General features: G+C 40.2%; 1 protein-coding gene across 3 annotated transcripts in view; it reads left to right on the top strand.

Moving 5' to 3' along the window:
* The window catches only part of LOC139470014 (5-hydroxytryptamine receptor-like), a 189,605-nt gene that overhangs the window by 94,427 nt on the left and 76,088 nt on the right, over positions 1 to 19,090 (top strand). The window lies entirely within an intron of this gene.

Below are 19,090 nucleotides of genomic sequence, written 5' to 3'. Positions count from 1 at the left end.
ACGATCTTGCTATAATTCTTTCAAGGGTTCCGATAGGTTGGCACAACGATTACCAAACTTACCGAAGTGATCATTTTGAATTATTTACAGTTGTCTTATTTTTATAATTACCTTTCTGGAAACCGTTAATGGCACGCTTGTGAAAACAGACTTCAGTGCTCTGTTGCTAGCGCTTTTTACTCATCAAAATATGGACATAAGATGTCAATATTTCATTTGATCATAAAGAACGGTGTCTATTTCACTGCACTGACGTGTGTGAAAGTGATACTTTTCGAAGGTAATTGGTCGATCCCAACACAAGGTGTCAGTATTATTCTGAAGTAGAGACATTTGATGAAGTTTGGTATGCAGCTGGCCAGGACACGTGAATGTAAATCAAGAAGCTTCGTCGTGTATTCCGAGTACAACCGGGTGAAACCATGTATGGCGATCTAGATACTTCGCACTAAGTCGTGATTGCATCTCTGGGGATTCTTGGGATTGTTGGTCCTTTCTGGTCAACATTGCAGACAAACATTATCCATTCTGGTCAACATTGCAGTCAAACATTATCCATTCTGGTCAACATTGCAGTCAAACATTATCCATTCTGGTCAACATTGCAGTCAAACATTATCCATTCTGGTCAACATTGCAGTCAAACATTATCCATTCTGGTCAACATTGCAGTCAAACATTATATCTATTCTGGTCAACACTGCAGTCAAAATCATCCGTTCTGGTCAACATTGCAGTCAACCATTATCCATTCTGGTCAACATTGCAGTCAAACATTATCCATTCTTGTCATCATTGCAGACAAACATCATCCATTCTGGAGGACATTGCAGTCAAACACTATCCATTCTGGTCAACATTGCAGTCAAACATCATGCATTCTGGTCAACATTGCAGTCAAACATCATCCATTCTGGAGGACATTGCAGTCAAACACTATCCATTCTGGTCAACATTGCAGTCAAACATCATCCATATTCTGGTCAACATTGCAGACAAACATCATTCATTCTGGTCAACATTGAAGCCAACCATCATCTACTCTGGTCTGAAGCCCCGTTTTCTCCATTTTGGTCAACACTGTAGTCCCCCTTCTTTCATTATGATACTTAATCCCGGTCTTCTAATTGACCTATTTTGCTGTGCAGAATTGTGTCCCTTAGGCGTTCGTGGATTCGTCCCAGATTCGCCCTGATTAGTGGTATCTAAGTTTGTCAGCACCACACCCGGAGTCCTCTCCCTGATCTGTCTCCAACACTAAGCTGACAACGTGACGTTAGTGAAATGCTTTCCAAATAAAAATAAATACAAATGACTGATCAACAGAACATGTAAACAGGAACATTTCCCCAATTTAATTAAAAGCGATAAAACCTTTTCAATAAACATAAGAATTATCTGCTCAAAGCAGAAAAGATTGCTGGTTTACGACTGTATCATGAGCAGGTATTTATGAATCACTATAAAAAAGGATGATACTAGGTGTTGGAGAAAGAGTAAGCAAATCCTGCCCCACCGGTGGCATCCGTCACACAGGCAGGTCATGTGTTCACCTGAAAAGGTACGGGAACATATAGTACAAGTCAAAAAGGGATTTGCAACGGACATGTTTTTTGTCACTGACACGTCAGCTTTGTAAATGTCCTCCACGTGTCTACCATAAAACATTTTGAAAGCTTTATTAAGGCCTTTGATGTTGTAACCGTGCTCAAACAACTCTTCGTTGAACAAGCATACTGGATTTATTTCAAAAAGTGTGAAATGTAGACACAAAAGGTTAGAGCTGCAGGAATATTGCTCGACAATAAAGGAAAATTGACTATTGAAAAGTCAAAAGTACCTCTTGTCACACAGCCGAGACGTTTTTATTACTTCGAATCCTTATGCACATGTTCCAGAGGCAAGAGAGTTAGCTGACTTTGAAAGTCCAGTTTCCACCCTTGCCGAACTAGGCTGGAATTCCTGGGCTCCATCGTGGCGTCACCAGTGGCTATTACGAGTTATGTCCCTGCTAAGCCTATCCTATGGACCAATCAGAATCAACTTCTCGTATCACTTGCATTTGCTTCAAACAAAATGGCGGCGCCCAGTCAAGACGATCTGATCGATAATTAAGATCTGTGTTGTGATAAAACGGATCTTACAACTCGAAGTGCATCAAATCATGTGAGCACCTTGATTAAGAGTTGGAAAATATGTATTGACACCGAGTTGGCGGTGCACACGGTTTGCAAATCCTGCAATCATCCGAAATCTACTTGACAGTTTACGAACCGGATTTCGATTTCACTGCGCGATTTTGATTGGACTATGCATAGACTCGTTAGTCCAGCCAAAATCTAACTCCATAATACCAGCTTAGTTCGGGAAGGGTGGAAACAGGACTTTTATGGTCAGCTAACTCTCTTGCCTCGGGAAGATGCCTTATGCACACATCTAAATGTGAAGCAGGCGAGGTGGTTTCACTGGTCTTTCTAAATCTCCTTTAACAATACCCCTTGAACCAGGCTATTAATGCATTTTGTCCTGCATCTTGAACTGATGTAAATGTTTATAAAAGTGTAAAAAAAAGTAACTGTTATCTAATATTCACATGACCATTGATACCAAAACACCTTGTTTTCGTAACTTACGTTTCTTGAAAAGTGTTATAACTTCAAAAGTGCTACGTGTGGTTTAAGTAGTTTATCGTGTAAAATGTTCACCGTGGTGCGGAAACATGATTCTTAAGGTTCGATACCGTGGCCTTCTTATATAGTTCAACTGTCAAAAAAGTGTTCTGCGAAAATTATATCATTGGAAGACCTTTGTGTAATCCTTTTCTGACATTTTGATTCACAACATATTAACTGGTCTTTTGTGGCACTTAACTTCAAATCAAATTTACACCATAATGCCTCCTATGAATTAAAATCTATTTTCCAGAATCGATCTTCGATTTCCAGTGCCGGGGATATTGCATAATGAAAGTAATGTATACGGTCGTTTAGGCAAGGCTATGAATCTGATCTAAACGAAGCATGCACTGGTTACCGTGAACTAAATCATAATCAAAGTTAGAATGTAGCCAAACTAATAGTTTAAGGATTTAATCGAAGGGAAATATCAATAATTCCGTTCTTAAACGATAATGTTTCATTAATGATCTTCATAGGAGAAAAAATCCCAATCAATATTTGACTTCATGCAAAAGCGTTTCAAAAGCAATCAGTAGGTTGCCATAATATAAATCAATGACAATATTCTCATATGTCGCATTCGCTAACAGAATAAACTGTTTTCAGGGTTAAACTCTTTCATTTTCTGCAGGTTTTTACGAGGTTTTAATCATTTTGTTATTACTGTAATGACTAGGCAGGCTCAGACGCGCACTTGGAATATACGATCTGATAGATTCGATAGCGCTAGCAAGGTTGAATTTTACAAGGACATAACCCGGACTGAATCAATCGTGGGCCAAGGCCGCTTACACGGTGAACTCACAACGTAGTTCAGTGCACATTTAACATCCTATACTTTTATTTATAACGTTCGTTTGATGGGTGTTATGTTCCTCGTTTCAATGATCATTAATTATGGGGAAAACAATTGCAGTTTTATGTTAAGTGTGGATGCGTCATGGAAATCGTAGTCGGGCAAAGGAGATTGGTTGCACGTTCGCTAGGCATGACTGACATGCCAGTGAAACAGAAAGATCAAACATCTGTCTGTTGAAACAAACATTTTCTTCATTTATAACATTGGTCACGCATATTCCCCAGTGTTTTAAAGTTTTCAACTGCCAAACTTTATTGTCCAAAACCGTACTGAAACTACATTGGTCGCATTATCGCAGGGCTGTCCACTGAGAGAATTTCCAGAACACGAAACGATGCTTCGTATCTTTTATGACCATTGGTGCATGAAGGGTGAATTTCCTCCAATGTTACAGGGTCTTTGAGGGTTTTAATGTTCTCGCCCACGATAAAAACACGCATATGAAGATTTTAAGAATGCCAACGAGGGAAAGGACATTTCTTTTACGTTGATTGGCCAATCATATTGTTTCTTGTCTGAAGTGGGAAGTTGGACAAAACTTGAAGGAAAGTTGTTTTAATAAAGATGGACTGCCCACGCGGTGGGACTGAAGTGTCACGTTCGATTGGTGTTTTTGTCGACACAGGTTTACCGCTCACAAGTGCTACCATTCCATTATATTATCGTTAGTGTGTCAGCCTGAAATATTGAATCTCTCTCTGCCACTTGTCTTCCCAATTCTCTTGTCTTAACTATGAATAGGGATGCGTCGAATACCACTTTCAGAATTTCCCTTCTAATTGGTGCTGTCTGGCACGCCACCAAAATGAACTGATTTCGAGATGGTTTCTCCAAGTAGCTGGACGTTAGACTAGCATATTGCATTCAGACGTCTTCCCCTCGAGCCAGCCCAAATCGAATTCCCAGAGTTATTGGGACCTATGACACTGAAATAGCTGACCTATCTTTAGAGCGGTGCAGAGGGAGTCAGCATGAATAGCAGAGAGCACCTATATACCTTTCTGGTGGTGTTCGCCATTCGGAGTGTCCACTTAATTCAATTCTGACTTTATTGTGCATTCTCTAAGGACTTTTGTGGTATATTTGATGTAATATCCCAAAAGAATAGATATGAGTTATTGAATGTAAATTGATTGTGCCTGCCTAAGAGTCTGCATTTGATGACTCTTGACGATGTTTTGTGGTATACGCATGATTGTTCACGGTATATCATTATGCCTGTGCTGAGAATACTTTTTTTTCGTGGTTCGTTTTCACGTTTGCCATCACAATAGTGTGGTTCTTGGGTGTTTGTTTGTTTATTAATAAACGCCTCACTCAGCAAAATTCCAGGTGTATGGCGGCGATCTGTACATGACAATCCAGTGATTGACATCATGAGCATCGATATACCTAATTCGGATACGACGACATCCATCAACCGAGTCAGGGAGCCTGACCACCCGATCCTGTGAGTCGACTTTTATGACAAGCATGGGTTGCTGAAGATCAACCTACTCCGGAACCTTGACGGGACGTGGTAGATGGAGTAGTGACGTCTTTGTGCTGTTACGAAGGATACGTACGATAACAGGCACGAAATCATCAACAACATCGGTGTCGAATCCAAGATTTTTTATAAAGAGATGCACACAATTGTCTGGAATTGAACAAATAAGAGCGTCAAAACCATTTCCATAATCAAAGGCTAAAAACAGAGTCCAGTGACATGTTAGCGTATCCTGTCCGCCGACGCGCCCATCACAAACACACGCAAAGGCAAATCAAACAGATTGAACCCCCCCCCCCCTCCCCTAGCGATGCGCCAGTTGGCTTTACCTTAACAACGATTGTTGAAACTCAACATAAATGTCAATTCAATAAAATATCAGAAACTCATATACGTCACATTGAATAAAATAACAGATATACCAAACAAGACAATGCCACTAAACTCGTATTAGTGTTATGTCGTTGACCTCATTGCATCTCCCGTCACGTGTGAAGGTCTTGTAGATCTGGATGTAGTAATCCTGACTGAAATACATAAACCATGCCATTCCTTTTCAGATAAACTGTCCCCGTAGGCTTCTGCAGCACCTTCTGTTTGAGACAGTATGGCGCTAGGGTGGTCACAAGATGTGTTTCTGACATGCAATGGGAAGAGGCTCAGTTGAGAAGGGGAAGCGTGTGGTGTGGGTTGAGAATAAGATGGGGGTGGGAAGGGGATGGCATAGGGATGGCGTTGGGGGTGGATTGGGAATTGGAAGGGGAGACGATTGGGATGGGTTTTGGGATGAGGATGAGGATGAGGATGGGAATTGCCAAGGAACAAATATAAACATAATCAATTTTGGTTAATACATGTCAATATGAGTATGCCACTTTACAAAACGTGTATGCCACTTCATTAATTTACCTTCGCATGTGTTTGTGACGGTTGGAATAAGATTTTTTAGAAAGATGCGGCCGGGCATCGAACCACTGACCTTCGTGTGGGTGCTCCATTCAAAAAACCACGAATTCGGTCTTGTATATAAATATATAATGAAAGTGTGTAAATTAAAAAAATCCAACATAAAAACGAAACCTGTCACATTAATCATCACCATTTAAGTAGGAATTTATCAACTGCTTTACATTTGTGTACTGGTCTAAGAATGTCATAAAAAGAAGGCCATACGGTCAAAACACAAACATGTTACAATTCTCTTGTTGTGCATATAAAGTATTGTAATGATTACACCTAATAGACGATTTCACTGCAGGCGAAGTAATTAAACATGCCAAACACATCCATTACCCGACGTTCATCAGCGACTACATTAAGTAGCTGGAGTTTATGTTCTCGTTTCTAGGAGCATTGCCAAAGGTCCTATTCACATTAACCAGTGTATTAGTATAATTGGAGTCGTCATCACGTTGAATGCCTTTATTCCTCAATGGTTTCTGGAGGTGCGGTGGTTGTTTTATACGTTATCAAATAAAGCACATTCTCGTAGTGCTGAGTGGCGAACATGGTGGGCGGTATAAGCATAAAGTTCTATCCTGACAGTGTGCTTTTAGCTCACGATGGGAAAACAATACGGTTCCATGTGTTGTGCTTGAACAGCGTCCTGATTATCCAACCGAACACACCCCTGAATCGGTCTCAATTTTATTTTGAAAAATGTTGTAAATGCCTGATATAATAATGATGATGATAATAATAATAATAATAATAATAATAATAATAATAATAATAATAATAATAATGATACTAATAATAATGATAATGTGGAGGGTCTTCATGATAGAATTTTTGGTGCACTTTTGCACACATTTATTTGTCTGATGATCCTCTTGTGAAGCATGTCAAGACTCGTGGTGAAAACAAGGCATTCCACAGTTTTCGTAAACGAGCCAAGGATGTGGTACATAATCTCAATGTCGGTGTTGATTTTGTTGATGGTTCTGTACTGCTGGACGGTACAGAAAAGAGTGTCATCTCAACCAAGCGAAGTGCCATATCAAGTCGGCCCAGATTCAGTTTGTCAAGGAGAGGCTATCTGAACAAACAACTGCATCGAGTTTATGTGCAGTGTGTTGAGAAGGTCAGCAACCCCTCAGAGTCCGTCGCTTGGGTGAAGTCGGCTGGCCTGAAAAGTGAAACAGAAGGCTTTCTGTTTGCTGCTCAGGACCAGTCATTTCCCACTCGAAACCGCCTATGTGTGATTTTGCATCAAAATGTAAATAAAAATGTAGGTTATGTAATGAATTTAAGGAGACTGTCCAACACATCGTCAGTGAAAGCCCAGCTTTGGCTCAAACACTGTATCTTAAGCGACATGATAGTGTACCTCGATCATTTTATTACCGTCTTCCCATTTTTGTGGTTTTGACACAGAGGTCCATCCATAGTACGACCCAGAATATGTAGAGGGCGTCATTGAAACTGATAAAAACAAATTTCTTTGGAATAGGCCCGTTTACAGTCTCAGACGTATCCGGACTAACACACCTGATCTTGTCCTTTTTGATAAATCCAATGAAATCATGTATATAATTTATGTCAAGTTTCTGTCCCTTTTGACACTTATGTGATTGACATGATTCAGGAAAAACATGGCAAATATGCGGACCTCGCTTTCGAAATGTCACGCTTGCATCCAAGTACCAAGTTGTCCGACCTCCCATTGTTCTCGGTGCCTTAGGTTTGGAACCTCCCAATCTGTTGACTGACATTGGGAGAGTACCCGGGTTTGCTACCAGGAATACATCCCTTCTGACAATTTGGGTAATGCAGAAAGCTGCGGTTTTGGGGAGTCACCACATTCTCCGAAAAGTTCTGGTTGGGTTTGACTAGGCAGCGCTTCCTGGAAGAAGTCCCATTCGCTATTTGGGCTGCGTGTAGAGGGGGCAAGGGCCCTGAGCTGATGATGAACCTAACCAGCCTGACTGTGCCAGGATCACCCAAACCCTCCTTGCTGCATTTGTTATTTTAATCTGTAAATAATAATAATAATAATAATAATAATAATAATAATAATATAGTTTTAAGCAGTGTCTTGTGATATTGTTCATTTTGTATAATTGATACTTTTAGTAGTACAAGAAGTAGAAGTAGTAGTAGGAGTAGTAGTAGTAGTCGCAGTAGTAGCAGAAGCAGTGGTAGTAGTAGTAGTAGTAGTAGTAGTAGTAGTAGCAGCAGTAGTAGTAGTAGTAGTAGTAGTAGTAGCAGTAGTAGAATTAGAATTGGTCGTAATATAAGTAGTAGTTGTTTATATTAGTACTATATTATAATGAACACTGTCTCACTGACATAGCATGGCATATATTTTTTAATAAATGTTTAAATTGTTACCTTTTAATGATAACATGTTAGTATCGCTGTTATGTAAAATGCAATTGACATATCAAACTGATAATTGTCAACACGCTGCAATCACACATTTATCAGTAACGCTTGGGATACACCTTAAAATTGTATCTAAGTGGCCGAAATATCATTTCTGCCATCGACGGCGGAAGGTACATCAGTCCGCTTTTAACATAAAACGTCAAAGCCAGAGCATAACCAGTCTCGATTATCTGCCGTAATAGATAATATTTGCGCGTTAAAGGTAAAGTAGCTGCGAACATTATATGGATAGGTCACTGAAAATCAGTGATGACACCAGGTGTTCGCGAAAAGAGGAAGTATGTCCTGCCCTACCGGTGGCATCCACCTCTCATACAATTTGAATGATAAAGTAGGTGTTTGTTGCCTGACGCTTGTCAGATATTAAAAATGTGACAATACTCAAGATGACCTTGATGTGGACTGTCATGGCGTTGTCAATGAGATGTGAACACTGCTGAGACATTTTTGAAAAGTTTTGATGTTTTTGGTCCGCAGAAAGGACCATTTAGGGTCAAACGTTTTATTGACTTCAAAGAGCGAATTTTGTATTTTAACCCTAAAGTACATTCCTCTCTCTGTCTTTACTTAAGAATTGACCTTCACTTTGTGTGAGTTCATTGGAGTATGAACCTTCATAGAGTGAGGGCCAAACTGTATGAACGTCGGAGCTTGCGACGACGTTCATACAATGTTTGGCCCTCACTCTATGAAGGTTCATACTCCAATGAACTCACACAAAGTAAAAGTCAATTCTTATAATTTTTTTATCACAACCTCTTACCTCAAATGATGTAGGCCAAGATCTAAACACAATTTTATTTAGTACGTGTGACTTCATGTTTACACTGACAGCCATACAACAACCAGCTATATCGCGGAGTAAAATAGTTCCCCATAAAGAGAGGTGACATGGGTGTATGGTTGCACAACTTGCTCTTCAGAAACATCTTACCCAACACATGTGTTCAAATAATAACACCATTAGATGAGAAAGGTATGTAAAGAACTACCTCAGTAAGACAGTCACAAAGACAGCGCGTCGTAATACCTTAACATCAAGTACAAAACGTCAAAATGGCCGACACGATAAACGTGACGGGAGGATTAAGTTGTTAATGAACCTGTGGCGGTTACATGTGTTAGTCATCATTGATCAACAGACCGATTATTGAAAGGTGATTAAAGATGCGTCAAACAGACACTAAGGTAAATTCGTAGATTGCCGGAGACGGCCACTGTCAGCCTAGACACAGATTGAGTCGATAATGACGATAGTTTGGATGTGCATTTTTTCGTTTGTTCATTAGGATGGGCCGTAGCGAGGAAATTCGTATACAATCATGCAGTCAAGCTCGCTTACATTTCTCAATGTATACTGAAAGGCTGAGACCAAGATAAAAGGTTCTAAATGATCAGAAATAATGCTTATGTATGTTTTCGTTCTAGGGAAATCCCAGGGGTTTCCCCAGGAATGTGGAAGAAGTCCGTCAGTGTTTACGTCATTTCAAGAACACGGTCTCGTGAAAAACGTATGAACGTCAAATTGTGTCGTTCATACACTTATGAACGTCAATTTCGCGGTCATGTGACCGACCTCTCGTCCAATGGAAAAGCCGTATATCGTGTCAACTTCAAATTAAAAAAATAATGTATTGTACAGCATGTCCTTAGCTGTATTGATATACAAAGCTTGATATAATGATTCATCAACGACACCAAAATCGATTTTAATTCCTTTGAAGTTAGTAACGTTTATCTTGTGTCAAAAACGATCTTCGGATATCAGGGATTTAATTTGAATTCACTGTACAGAGGACAAATCGTGTGAAAATACAAATTTCCGATATCACGAATTTGAATTCAGTAGAAGTGGTGAACAATGTTAGACTATTGTAAAACCGATCTTGGCTATAACGAATAGAATTTAACAGATACCTTGAAGTTCGTTATATGAGTGCATAGGATGTTTGAACCATACGTGTACACTACATTTGTTTCGATTTGTAACTCACGCTTGAATTAAAAAAAACCGAGGGCTTTCACACGACTTTTACAGCCTTGAGTTAATGCTGATGCTTGAAAACTGTGACAAATAGATTCGTTTATTAAGTCACTTACATATTGGTACTCGATCTTGATTATAATGTGTGGCTTACAGACGAGGGAGGTTGTCTAACCCTCGTCATTTCATCATTACAACAAAAAGGACCCTTCGATTCATTTAACATGAAATCAAGTTTTGGGGGCCGAAGAAAGTGAGGAAATGGGTTGTAAAATGTAATTTCCTTGTGGGGAGCAGCCAGAAAATAGAATTTATAGCTCTTAGCCTGGGGATTCGCGTCGGAGTTGCTTCCCTTTTGTACTCTCCGGGCGCTGAGGTGATTTTATCAATCTTAGGTTCTTGTGTAGAAAAGGCCTCCGCAATGCCTCGGGGAGAGATTCGATAATATCTCTTAAAGATGTTCACTGGTATGGGTCCCTCGAGACTAGGCAGTGTGCCCCTTCCTTCCTTGGTCCCATATACTTCGATCCGTTTCATTGAACCAGGATCAATCTTAATCAAGGTTCTCAGGAGATTTCTTAATCGATACACACAGCGGCACTCGTCTACAATGGCGAGATCTACGAGAAGGCATGCAAGCTTGTATATAAATAATGTTACTATAAATTCATTACTGAGTTTCTTTCATACGCAGGAAGTACACAATTGGAACTTTTATGTAAGGTCGGTTAAGCAGAAATTGGGAACAATTTGGCTCATATATAGCAGGGACTGTGTTACAGAAAGTGATTGAATAATGGCGTGAGTGAAAATAGGGTATTACAAGTAATTGCTGGACATATCAAGAAATCTTGTCAATAGCTAGGATGGTTCGTGTGATTTAAGTCAGCAAACCTGGCATGTGACGTCAACACAGCATTTATTAGCAATGTTATGACGTCAGAGGTCCTGTATTTACATTAAGGGCGAGATGTGTAGAAGCTGAAATCCTGTTATGCTTGTTGTGCTGGGAAGAGAGAGAGAGAGAGAGAGAGAGAGAGAGAAAGAGAGAGAGGGAGAGAGAGAGAGAGCATGCGTCTGATATATTCGGAATCGTACTATGCATGCTTTTGATATATTCAGAATCGTACTATGCATGCTTCTGATATATTCGGAATCGTACTATGCATGCTTTTGATATATTCGGAATAGTACTATGCATGCTTCTGATATATTCGGAATCGTACTAAGCATGCTTCTGATATATTCGGAATCGTACTAAGCATGCTTTTGATATATTCGGAATCGTACTATGCATGCTTCTGATATATTCGGAATCGTACTAAGCATGCTTCTGATATATTCGGAATCGTACAATGCATGCTTTTGAAATATTCGGAATACTACTATGCATGCTTTTGATATATTCGGAATCGTACTATGCATGCTTCTGATATATTCGGAATCGTACTTTGCATGATTTTGATATATTCGGAACAGTACTATGCATGCTTTTGATATATTCGGAATCGTAACGTGCATGCTTCTGATATATTCGGAATAGTACTATGCATGCTTCTAATATATTCGGAATCGTACTATACATGCTTCTGATATATTCGGAATCGTACCGTGCATGCTTTTGATATATTCGGAATAGTACTATGCATGCTTTTGATATATTCGGAATCGTACCGTGCATGCTTCTGATATATTCGGAATAGTACTATGCATGCTTTTGATATATTCGGAATAGTACTATGCATGCTTCTGATATATTCGGAATAGTACTATGCATGCTTTTGAAATATTCGGAATACTACTATGCATGCTTCTGATATATTCGGAATAGTACTATGCATGCTTCTGATATATTCGGAATCGTACTAAGCATGATTTTGATATATTCGGAATAGTGCTTGGGCCCTGCTTTTAGTTGAAATTTCTTCTGATTTTGGGAATTGCTTTGTTGCGTCTATTTCTTGTATCCCCTCCCCCGAATATCAAGTGGTCGCTCCCTTTCCAAATGCTTTATTTTTAACAATTCAATGAGCGGACGAATTACAACACAAAAATTATGTTTCATCTTTCACATTTCTTCGCATCCGATCGATCAAGTTAGATGTACTGTTACTGTTTGGGTGATGATCTAGTTCAGAGAACACATTACATCCGAGTTTCTTGAAGGCAGATTATAACGCTGCTTCTGAGGAAAAGTGGATACAGACGTAAAACACACACATTTTCACTTGGAAGGTGAAACGTTCCTGATTAGAAAAAAATCAAACCTTGTGATCATAAGGAAAATATCCTTTTCTCTCTGGCGTCGTCTTTAAAGATGTATGTAATCAATCATATGATGTTGAATTTGCCACCTTAACACGGGGCGGATATTTCATTTAGAATTTGATCTGGAACAGACCTTAAGCGATCATTGCCTTTGATAAGATTGCCTCATCCGGGCGTTTCCCGGATGCTGAATGTTCAGTGCTGGATGTTGCTTCTCCATCTTGTCAACTGAAGTTCTAATCTTCTTTGAAGAGCGGCCAAATGCCCTGTGGGAACTTCCGAAGGTGCTATCTGGGTCAGAAGTAATTTAGACTTCTCATGTGTAGACTTCCCCAGTGTTTACATTGGTCAGGTCTCAGATGAATGGTCGTAGATGAAAGCATTACAAACTGAGTGACAGATCAATAGACAAGGATGGTGTCACTCTGACATGAATCGGGGACATTGTATACGATGACGTCTCGTTCTTCCGGACCTATGTGGTATACAACCCAGTTGTGTTGGACGTGTACATATACATTAGACATTACTGAACCATTGTTCTCTAATTAGGGATTCTGTAAATCCGGACGTTTGAATTGACATTTTCTGTCAGGTTTAATGGGGTTCAACTGTATACATGTGGTCAATTCACACGTTAAGAGTGATTGTTTAGCACAGTGGGCAGTGCGTTGGCTATTCCCGGAGTCTGTGTTTGACTCCAAAGCATAGCTTGCGGCATTGTGTTCAACGCACTGCAATATTACTAGGATTAAAACCGCAAGTTCTGCTTGCCAGTATCATATTCATGAAGATGATCCTAATAAGTCGTCCGACGTATGACGTATACTTTGATTTTTGTTTGTTTGTTTGTTGCACCCAGCAATATTCCAGCTATATGACGGTGTTCTGTAAATAATTGAGCCTTGACCAGACAATCCAGTGACTGACTTCATGAGCATCGATCCACGCAATTGGAATATGATGACCTGCATCAACCAAGTAAGCGAGCCTGGCCACCCGATACCGTTGGTCGCCTCTTACCACAAGCATAGTCACATTTTACCACAAGCATAGTCGCCTCTTACGACAAGCATGGGTTGCTGAAGACCTGTCCTAACCCATGCTTCTCCCACGAGGCGACTAACAGGATCGGGTTGTCAAGCGCGCTGACTTGGTTGATGTATGTCATCCTATCCCAATTGCGAAGACACACACAAACAAACTTTGAAGTCTACGTCGATAAGAGAGCATGCTCGACTCTACTCGACAAGCCCATTTCTGATGGAATACAGCTAAATGCGATGATTTGATTATCTCTTGATGGATTGCCAACTGAAAGTTCCACTTAAGATCTCCATAGTCGATCGCGTCATTAAACCCATTAATTAAAAAGGTAATTTGAATGCGATATGCAATATTGTCCTGCCTGCGTTTAACAAATGCGACAACTCGTGTCGTTGTTAACTACCGATTATTGCCGCTGTCGATCATGACTTAATGTCTAGGGAATTATATGGAAATTCGATGCGTGAAACATGGGTTGTATGTGTGTGGGTCTTACTTCGGTTATGTCGACCTACTGTTTCCATTATGCAGATATATACATGTTTAAAGAGGATCATAAATAATTGATGAATTAACAGAAAAGAAGCACAGCTTACCGAGTCTCTCACGGCGTCTCAGCATTTTGATGCATTGGTGACATTATCTAATTGTCCTATCGCCCACTCATACACGTACCCGCCCTCACACATACACACACATGTACACACACACACACACACACACACACACACACACACACACACACACACACACACACACCAGATGAAAATCTTAGTAGCATTCACAATCCAATGCACTCTCAAATAAACTCCCTTCATTTTACAGTCGAACTTCGTTGTGTCGAAATTGGATATGTCGAATTTCCGGTTGTCTCGAATATATTTGGGAGTTCCAAGTATCCCAATTAACATTAATATTTTCTTCATGTCTAGAACTCCGGATAACTCGAATTTTTCACCAGGTCCCCAAGAGTTCGACACAACGAGGTTCAATTGGATATTCTATTCATAGTACCTAACAATGAATATCTATATGATACGTGTGTTAATGTTTGTTGTTCTATCTTTAATAACTTTCCATCCATGCATTATTTAGCTGAAGTTTGCTTTTCAAACTCCTATGGTGTGAAATACCCTAACAAACAGTTTGTGAAAACAGTATTCGCACAATGGCTTGAAAGAGGTGGTGAGTGGGTGATTTGGTGTGTGGGGATTAGGGTGAGTGAGTGAGTTGGGTTTAACGTCGCTTTAAACACTATTAAAGTTGTATTTTCAAGCAAGATGAGCTGCCGAGAATAATATGGTTTGCTCTTCCTCGTCACCATGACCACGTTGAATCAATTGTTAAATGTTCGCCCTTTTGTAATTAGAAGTGACACGAATTAAATGTCCTGCTGAAACATATTTTTCATGGGAAAATGGCGTTTTTCTCGACAACAAGCTTGTACATTAGACACTTGTAGGTATAGCATATTTGTGAATATGTTTTCACCCCGCTTTTAGCAATATTCCAGCAAAATCACGGCGTGAGACCAAAAATTGTTGTTCATTGTACTCATATTGGGAATCGAACCCTGTAACCACGAGTGAACGCTTTAACCACTTGGCTACCCCACCACCCAAGAATGATGTTGAAGAAACAAGAATCATGAGGACGATTCTTGGATTCCAACCCGAGATCACTAAAATCGAACACTGTTGGTTGATAGTTTAAAGTGGTTGGAAAAAAGGGAAAAGAATATCTTACTTTTACTTCATTAAGACCTATGGGATTATTGGTAGGATATATCCCCTGTACCAATTCTGGTCGTGGAGGGGGCTCCAGTGGCACAGTCGTCTAAGGCGCCGCGATTTACTGTGCAGAGTTGCGTCCCTTCGGCACGCCAGAAACGTATGATTGTGGGTTCGAATCCCGGTTCGTCCCGATTATGTTTCTAGGTTTGTCAGCACCATACCCGTGCTCGTGGGTTTCACCGAAGTGGTAAACGTTCGAGACCTGCATCACTTCGGGCTTTCCTCCCACATTGAGCTGACACGCCGCGATATAACTGGAATACTGTTAAAAGCGACGTTACACCCAACTCACTCACACGTGGAATATGAATCCAATGGTGAAAGATGCTTACAATGTTTGACATGACTTAATGTGTGTTGGCGTATTCTGACACAATGAAGCGTCGCTCATGCTGCCTAAAACGGTTTGACCTTTTCCAGACTGTGTAACATAGAGTCATGATTATACAGCTGAAATATGCCACTCAACGTTTGAAAAGGTCATTATGAGCGTACAGTTTGGATCTGAATCTGTCTGATTACTTAGCGATGCCGCAATACGAATAGTTTCATAATAATATGTAACAGTCGTATACTCAGCATCATTATTGAAGGTCATGCATTAAAGATCTAATCAGCATGACATACATGTAGGCACAATCAACAAGTTCTACAACATGAATCACATTGTTTACATAATCAGATCTATTGTCGCTTGTTGGCATATGTTCATGTTTGACATCTACGTATCCAGGTGGCCCGTGAAGATCCGGGGTACAATAGGTCTTCAGCAACCCATGCTTGCCGTAAAAGGCGACTAACGGGATCGGGTGGTCAGGCTCGCTGACTTGGTTGATACATGTTATCGATCCCAATTGCGTGGATGCTCATGATATTAATCACTGGATTGTTTGGTCCAGACTCGATTTTTTACAGACCGCCGTCATATAGCTGGAATATTGCTGAGTGCGGCGTAAAACAACAAACAAACAAACAAACAAACATAACGTACCCTGGTACGAATAACGAAGCTGATTGAATAGTGAGCTTCATTTCAAGTTAAACTATTCAAAGGTTCATATTGTTCTATGAATTGCGTAATGGAATAAACTATCTTGGTATTATTACGAAAATCTGTGGAGAATATATGCTGTCTGAAATCCACGTACTTTTAAATACAATGTGACGACATCGTATCTAGACTTACGTTCGTTTATCAATGCAAGCCAATAAATAGCAATGGATTCAATGAATATCTTATATCTCTGGACGAGAGAACCTGTAATTTGGCACTTGGTGTTTCAAAACGATTCATGAGTGTTGTTTTTCATATATTTCTTTTGAACATGTATTGTAAGTGAGGGGCGGTCCGGTAGCCTAGTGGTTAAAGCGTTCACTCGTCACCTAAGACCCGGTTTCGATCCCAGACATGGGTACAATGTGTGAAGCCCATTTCTGGTGTCCCCCGCCGTGATATTGCTGGAATATTGCTAAAAGTGGCGTAAAACCAAACTCACTCACTATTGTAAATGGTTTAAGGGTTTTACGACCTATTCTCATACACGTATTCACACCTCGCAGAAACACAATGGTCTAGCTGCACTATCAAAAACAACATGATGTAACTTTGAGTCAAAGCTATCAGTAACGAACCTGTCTACCATCAGTGGCAGCATGTCTTAACGTAGTCAGGCGACATCTTCCACCATGACCCCTGCGTTCTAATAACTACCTAAATTTAGTTTCTCTGTAAATAAAAGCGACAGAACCCTTGCTTAAGTTACAATAATAACATATTGTACGTTTCTGACTACATCAGTAACACGCTTGTAAGAGGCGACTAAGGGGATCGGGTGGTCATGCTCGCTGACTTGGTTGATGCATGTCATCGTATCCCAATTGCATGGATCGATGCTCATGATGTCAATTGCTGGATTGTCTGGTCCAGACTTGATTATTTACAGGCTACCGCCATAAAGTTGGAATATTGCTGAGTGTGGCGTTTAAATAGAAACAAGCAAACAAATTAAGTGCAATAATCTATGAATTATTAAAAAGAAGTAATGATACTAGGCGTCTCAAGTCAAATGTCCAGTTGCAAATCAAGGAAACATATGGTAAAAGTCAAAATGGGGGATTGCATGAGCGATAATGTTTGTCAAATTTGGAAATGTACTTCACATGTCTTCCGTAAAACGTGTTGAAAGCTTTACTCAGACCTTGCATCATGTAACCCTATCATGTGTTGGGCTTAAAGGTGAGTTGTCAATACTTGTGCAGTGTTGTTGGGCTTAAAGGAGAGTTGTCATTACCTGTGCAATGTTGTTGGGCTTAAAGGAGAGTTTCAATACTGGTGCAGTGTTGTTTGGCTTAAAGGAGAGTTGTCAATACTTGTGCAGTGTTGTTTGGCTTAAAGGGGAGTCGTCAATACTGGTGCAGCGTTGTTGGGCTTAAAGGAGAGTTGTCAATACTGGTGCAGTGTTGAGCTTAAAGGTGAGATGTCCATACTTGTGCAATGTTGTTGGGCTTACAGGAGAGTTGTCAATACTGGTTAAGTGTTGTTGAGCTTAAAGGAGAGCTGTCTCTACTTGTGCAGTGTTGTTGGGCTCTAAGGCGAGTTATTGTAGCTATGGACATGGTTTAGTGTTGTTAGTCGTAAAGAAGAGTTGTAAATATCGGTGCTGTGCTGTTGGGCTGAAACGAGAATTGTGACTATTGGTGCAATGGTAAAGGGCTTAAAGCAGTGTTGTAAGTACCGTAGCAATGGTAATGGGGTTAAAGTAGAAACGAAAATAATAGTTAAAGCTATTAAGCTTAAGGGAGATGTGTAAACACCAACGCAGTGGAATCGGATTTAGAAACACGTTGTGTACACTGGTAGAGTGTTATTGGACTGAGGAGAGATAAATCTATGATGTTGTGATTAGAGGACAACTGCAAACATTAGTACAATGGTACAGAGCTTGGAGGAAAGATGTACACACTGGTACATTGTTCTTGGGATTAGGGGAGAGTTGGTATCATATTAGAACGATGTTTTGGGATTAGTGAAGAGGACATACAATACACGAGCAATGTAACTAGGTATAGATGAATACTGTACATGATGGTACAATGCTTTTGGGGTAAGGGAGGAGTTAATATCATAATAATGTAATATGAGGTAAGGCGAAATGGGGTTTAACGTCGCGTTCAAGATTATTGCACTTATGGAGTGTGTGTGTGTGTGTGTGTGTGTGTGTGTGTGTGTGTGTGTGTGTGTGTGTGTGATCCATAGTGCTAGGTCTCTGAGATATCATGCCACAGTTTAATATACCCCACATAGAGTCAGTAAACTGACTCCAAGCCGACCAGTCCTTGTTTAAGACCTTAATGTCTTTTGGTATCTTTTGGCGAATCGAACCCGGGCGGGGGACACCAGAAATGGGCTTCACACATTGTACCCGTGTCGGGAATCGAACCCGGGCCTTCGGCTTGACGAGCGAACGCTTTAACCACTAGGCTACCGGACCGCCCCCAATGTCATTGGGAATTAGAGAAACGTTTATGTAATACTGAGAGGTGCTGTTGGGATAAGGGGAAAGATATATAATACTGTGCAAT

This window comes from Haliotis cracherodii, unplaced genomic scaffold, assembly GCF_022045235.1.
Source record: "Haliotis cracherodii isolate W230 unplaced genomic scaffold, xgHalCrac1.p SCAF_20, whole genome shotgun sequence".
Taxonomy (NCBI): domain Eukaryota; kingdom Metazoa; phylum Mollusca; class Gastropoda; order Lepetellida; family Haliotidae; genus Haliotis; species Haliotis cracherodii.
This window is presented reverse-complemented; position numbering and strand designations above follow the sequence as displayed.